Here is a 6,000-nt window from a genome sequence, read left to right as displayed (position 1 = left end):
ATTCTGTTGGGTTTTGCTGATGAAGGCAGTTGGCATTGAAGATGCAGTACCTACCCCAGCTTGATTCAGAGAACTCAGATGATTGTTCATTCTCATCTGTTCATCCATTTCAAATGATCTGATGGTGGAAATCAAATCATTGTTTGTCATAGCATTCAGATTGGTGGTTCTCTTGATTGTGATTGTGTTTGTACTCCAACTATAAGGCAACGAATTCATCAACTTGTGATTGACCTCAGAGTTGGTGATGTTGACACTTGCAGCTCTGACTCTGACCATGAGCTTCTCAAACCTCTTCACCAGGTCCAGTACAGCTTCACCCTGACGATGATTGAACATATTAAACTCTTCTTTCAACAGGGCTTTTTTGTTTTCCCTGATCTCAGCATTGCCCTCTATCTTCTCAACAAGTGCATCACACAAACCCTTTGCACTTCTGTGTTCACGTAAAGTTTCAGTGATCTCATTTGAAAGACAAACAGTCAAAATGAGATATGCTTTCTTGTCTTGTGCTAACAGGTCCCTATCATTTTGATCATAGTTTTCAAGAGCTTTTAGTTGTTCCCCAGCATTAGTACAAGTCACGGGAATATGAGGACTTTCTTCAAAACATCTCATTAAGTCAGTTTCAGTCAATAAGATATAGTTCATAAACCTCCACTTGAAGTCGGCAAAGTTGCCATTTAAGGTCATATACTTTGGAGGTTTTCGAGGTGTTCTAACTTGGTTTTCTAACAGCAAATACCCCTTCAACAGCTCTGAATCAGTACTAGCCATTGTCTCAGCAGTCTCAAACACTAACAGTCTTTAAACAGTACAAATTCTTAACAAACAGATTTTTCGCGCGAAACTGTCTCTAGGCGAAGCGAAAAAGATGAGCCAAGCGAAGCGAAACAGTTTCAGGCGAAGCGAAAAAATTTAATTCAAGCGAAGCGAAAACTTTTGATGAACAGTGATGCGAAGCGAAATTCTTGAGCGAAGCGAAAAACTACGCGAAGCGAAAATCCACGCGAAGCGAAAAACCTTCTGATGCGAAAAAGTTCAGTTTTCTAGAAGAAATCTTTCTTGGGATCTGTTCCACCTAACTTGTCAGTACTAGGTCAAAAGTTGGTACACTGATTTTTATGCCATGAGAAGCGAAAATTTTAACTTTTCAATTTTAACAATTCTCAAACCCGTAAACACTAATTTAACACTTTTAAACCCAAAACTTTTGGCCGAATCTTTTTGTATTTTTCTTGTTTTTGTTGTTTTGTGGATTTTCTTGTCAATACCACTTCTTTTCTTTTTCTCAAGATCAAAACCCAAGGTTGTAATCCAAAAACCCTCAACTGTTGAGCCGAAGCTCTGATACCAATTGTAAGTCCCTAGACGGGTGGATCTAACAACGTTCTTGGATCAACCAAACTTAGTGCTAGCGGAAATCACACTAAGCAACCTAAGAGATCTCGAATCTTGAGTTTATTTTTTGGGTATTTTAGACAGAGAGAGACGAGAGAAAATAAGTATGTGTGTGTTAGAAATTTTGGCAAAGGGTGTTCTTTCTCATGGCATGCTCCCTATTTATAGGGAAGCATGCATGAGAAGCATTTCATTTCACATGCCCAATGGGCTTCATTACATTATTTTCCTTGGGCCATTTTCCTTGGGCTTACAATAAACAATATTAAACAACTAAAGCCCAAAATATACAAAAGTGGCTAAACGGCCCAATTACATAAACGAAAACAATACAAAAGACTAAATACACAAAAGGGGCCTAACACTTAGAGTTTGTGATATCTCCTGTATCTATTCATTCTAGGGACCTATAATTGGTATTAGAGCATTAAGCTCTTAATTGTGTGGTTCAGGAGAATCACACGAGTATTATAACTTGAACAACGAATTTTTCACAAGTTTTACGTTCACAAAATACTCAAAATTCAATTCATAGCCTATCATCACCCACTAAACATCCCTACAAAACCCTACACTCAAAAACACAGCCAAAAATCAAAAACAAATTTTTCCAGTCGTCACAGCGAAGTTATTGTCACACCCTAACCTAAAGCGGAAATGCCGGGGCGTGATCCGATTGCTTACAGCTCGAAGATACTATCATGAATATAAGTGACAATATCTAATTAATTATTTTATTCAAAGTATACACACATTATTCAATACAACAAACAATTTAAATACAATGAATATAAACTCAAATAATGATTATCTTGATTATATCCTAAGGTCTTGTCTACGTGTCCAAACTTTAATCTTCAATACAAGCAACCAGCACATGCGTAGATAATAGAGTTTTGTCAATATAAAGTTGAGTGAGAATATCACCAGTTTTGACACAATAATATAAATAAGCATAACGTGACAAGTGCGGTAAGTATAATCAAACCATAAACAAGTATGTAGACCGTTTCCAAGTGAATCAGGCGTTGGTCACCAGCAAGAATACCCGCTATATGATTGATTGAATAGTAATCCCAATATACGATTGATTGAATGGTAACACAAGTAAGCACGTAGCACGTATGTTTGATTAAATCACTCACAATAACACGTATGCATTTGTTTGAATATATATATATATATATATATATATATATATATATATATATATATATAGTATCAAATACGGATACGTACGCATATGTCCCCAAAATATTTAGAAAATTGAGTAAAATAGGGGAATGATAAACTCACCTTAGATTAATGACGAACAAATATAAATATGAATAAGCAAGCTAACGAATAAGCGAGTCGTCCACTACATGTCAAATGATATAACCAATTCAAAATCTGATATTTTAGGATATGATATTATAAGTAAAAAGGAATTCGTTGCCGCTGGAATCACTCTAAACGGACGATTAGAACTCAAGTTATGTTTGTTTTAAGATTTTACAAGTTTTAAACGATTTGACCTGTCAACACCCTTCAACCATCGAAATTGATTGAAGTTTATTGACTAGGGAATGTATATGAATGATTTCTATGTTTTCAACTTACCTGGAAAGTGAAAGAATCAACAGAAACGATGAGTCAAAGGTTCACACGTAAGCAAAGTCAAACGAACAAGCTTGTATCTTCAACAATAATGCAAAAACCGAAGGATTTTATGAGGCATTGAGAAGGGTGACGGCTGAGAATGCTTCTTAAGATTTAGGTAAAGTTTGTGGCAGAGATTATGAGTCTTGTTTATATAGGAATAGCAATAACGAACCATATTTGGAAGATTTACTCGTTTAAGTAACAAAATACGATTTTAATGAGAATATCGATGTAATAAATCAAAGATTTCATGATTTATCAGTAATTTAAGAATATGGACTTGTATTTTAGTTATAATCTTTTTCTTGGACTTTAATTTACTTGATTTATGCAAAAAAATAAGCGATTTGGATGCTAAATACAAATTAGGAAACAAAATAAGCTATTTAATGAGAAAATCTAGTACAATAACTAACAAAATTTGGCTTCGACACCAAGAAAACGAAATTGGACCAGCTATAACATTTATTGGAGTTTAAGTTTTGTTAATTTAATCGAAAATAGGAAAGAATTGGAAAAACTAGTTCCTGTAGTTCCCGAAAATGCGATTTTTAGCCGTTTTAAACGATTTTAAAGGTTTCTAAGGGCTATTTGGCATAATTGAAAGTTTTAAAATTATAAAATAAGTTAAACTATGTTAAATACCAACAAATACAAGTTTTAAATAGTTCGGAAGATCCAAATTACGTTCCCGAATCGATTTAAACTTAAACGAATACAAATACGAAAAATCCGAGAAGTTACAGTTATAGCTAGGGTTTCCTTAGTTCAGAAAAAGTTATAACGAGCGAAGTTCAACAGGCGAGGTTAGAACTAGGCGAAGTTGTCCCTAACGTTTGGCCAAGCGAAGTTTACCAAACTTTTGTTTAGGCAAATTTGATCTAACTTCGCTTACACTGAGACTTAGGTGAAGTTAAACACTGTTTGAATTTTAAACTTTTCAACCATCACCAAAAAGAAAAAAAATGACTTCAATTAACTTATCAGATCTGGTTATAATGGAAGTAGAATCAGGTTCCATAACTAATGCTCCAAAACTATTAAGATGAACTGATTTCGTTCAATGGAAAGAAATATTCAATCAATATTGAAGATAGTTACATTCAGCTCATTGCCACTTTTGAGGGAAGAGAGCAAATCAAAAAATACAGTATGATGGAAGAAGACGAAAAGAAAATGGACGAAGCAGAAAATATAGCCTTAACTGCCACAACCATGGCATTGCCTCCAGAAATTCTTCACACGTTTAAAAAATATAAAACCGCAAGAGATATGTAGGATGCTTTGGAGAATAGATATGAGGGAAATGTTTCAATTAAATAAGGAACTCAAAGACTAAGTTGCTCAAAACTCAGTTTTATGTGTTCAAGTACATGAAAAATGAGTCATTAGATGACATTATCACACGTTACTACCACCTCATGACTGAGCTTAACAATTTTTCCATCAAGCTGGAAGAAATAGAGATCATGGAAAAACTTCTAGATAAACTTTCACCAAAATTAGAAATGTTCACTGTGATGATCAAAGATGCTAAGGATTTTAAGAAGTGTGAGTTGGAAGACGTAGTTAATAGACTTAGAGGGTATGAGATGAACATGAAGAGAATGGGAACAGTATCTGATCAAGTTTAGGATCCTTCAATGTATGGGGCAAAAGTGTCTTCATGTTCTAACTCTGGATCTACAGCATACTACACTGGTAGTGATGTCGGTGAGAGTGGAAGTCCAATAGTAGTGATGAATTCGGATGGTGATATTTGTTTTGTGGCTGGAGGGTCTACTCTAACTAAGATTCAAGCTAGTTCAAGTGACTCATCGGGTAGTCCACAGAGTGTGAATTACTCATCAATGCTAATGAGTGTTAAATCGGCTGAGCAACAATTTTCCTTATATGCATCTTTCATAGCATCTTATAAGAACTACATTAAAGGAAAGACTGTAGATCCAACAACTTTAGATGAAGATTATGATTAGATAGATGCGGATGACTTGGAAGAAATGGATTTACAATGGCAAATGGCTAAGATAGTCCGAAGAGTGAAGAGATTTATGAAGAAGACTGGTAGGAAGTTTGTGGGACAGAGCCCAGGTTTTGACAAATCTAAATTACGGTGCTACAACTGTCAAAGAAACGGGCATTTCACTCGTGAATGCACAAATGAAAGAGTTAAGAAATGTTCAAACCAATTGGGTAATCAATATGATGGACGTAATGAAGTAAAGGCTATGGTATCTCAGCAGAATGGGATGTATAATTGGAATTTAAAAGTTAAAGAAATTGACGAACAAGCTCATGTAGCTTAGTTGGACTTTGACAAGGAAGACGGTAGCTCTTTTAATGGAATTGATCAAGCTTACACAGCGGAATTGAGTGATCTACTATCTGAAGTAAGTAATGAATAGTCATGTTTAAAATGTCAAAATTTAACTAAACGGGTGAATCAACTGACCAATCAGAACAATGAATTATATAAAAAAGGATAACCATTACATAAGAGAGAAAGAGAATAAATATGCCAAAACAATTAAAAGTTATGAAAAAGACATTAGAGGACTAAAATCAGCACTTGGTGAAAAAGTCCAAGTAGAAAAGACTAAGATTATCTCATCAAAGGATAAGGAAATAGCTTATTTCCAAGTAAAAGTAGTATAGTTAAATAGAAAACTTGAAAAATTTAGAAACTCTAATATTGTCTTGGATCATGTTCTAAGCTCCTTAAAGTCTTCAAAACATAAGGAGGGATCACTTGGTTACACGCAAGTTCCTCCCCCTTATAATAATAATTATACAAATAAACATGTTAGGAACTTAACATAGATCGCCTTTATCCTTATCCCAATCTAGCAGATGTTCAAATTTTGAACAATACATCAAGTACAGCAAAAGGTAGTTGAAATTGTTGTTTAGTGTAAATAGCCATTGTGTGGTTATGTGGAGCTTATTGCAAAATAT

This window comes from Bidens hawaiensis, unplaced genomic scaffold, assembly GCF_021521415.1.
Source record: "Bidens hawaiensis isolate Kalapana, Puna unplaced genomic scaffold, B.hawaiensis_p1.1 tig00011733_1, whole genome shotgun sequence".
Taxonomy (NCBI): domain Eukaryota; kingdom Viridiplantae; phylum Streptophyta; class Magnoliopsida; order Asterales; family Asteraceae; genus Bidens; species Bidens hawaiensis.
This window is presented reverse-complemented; position numbering follows the sequence as displayed.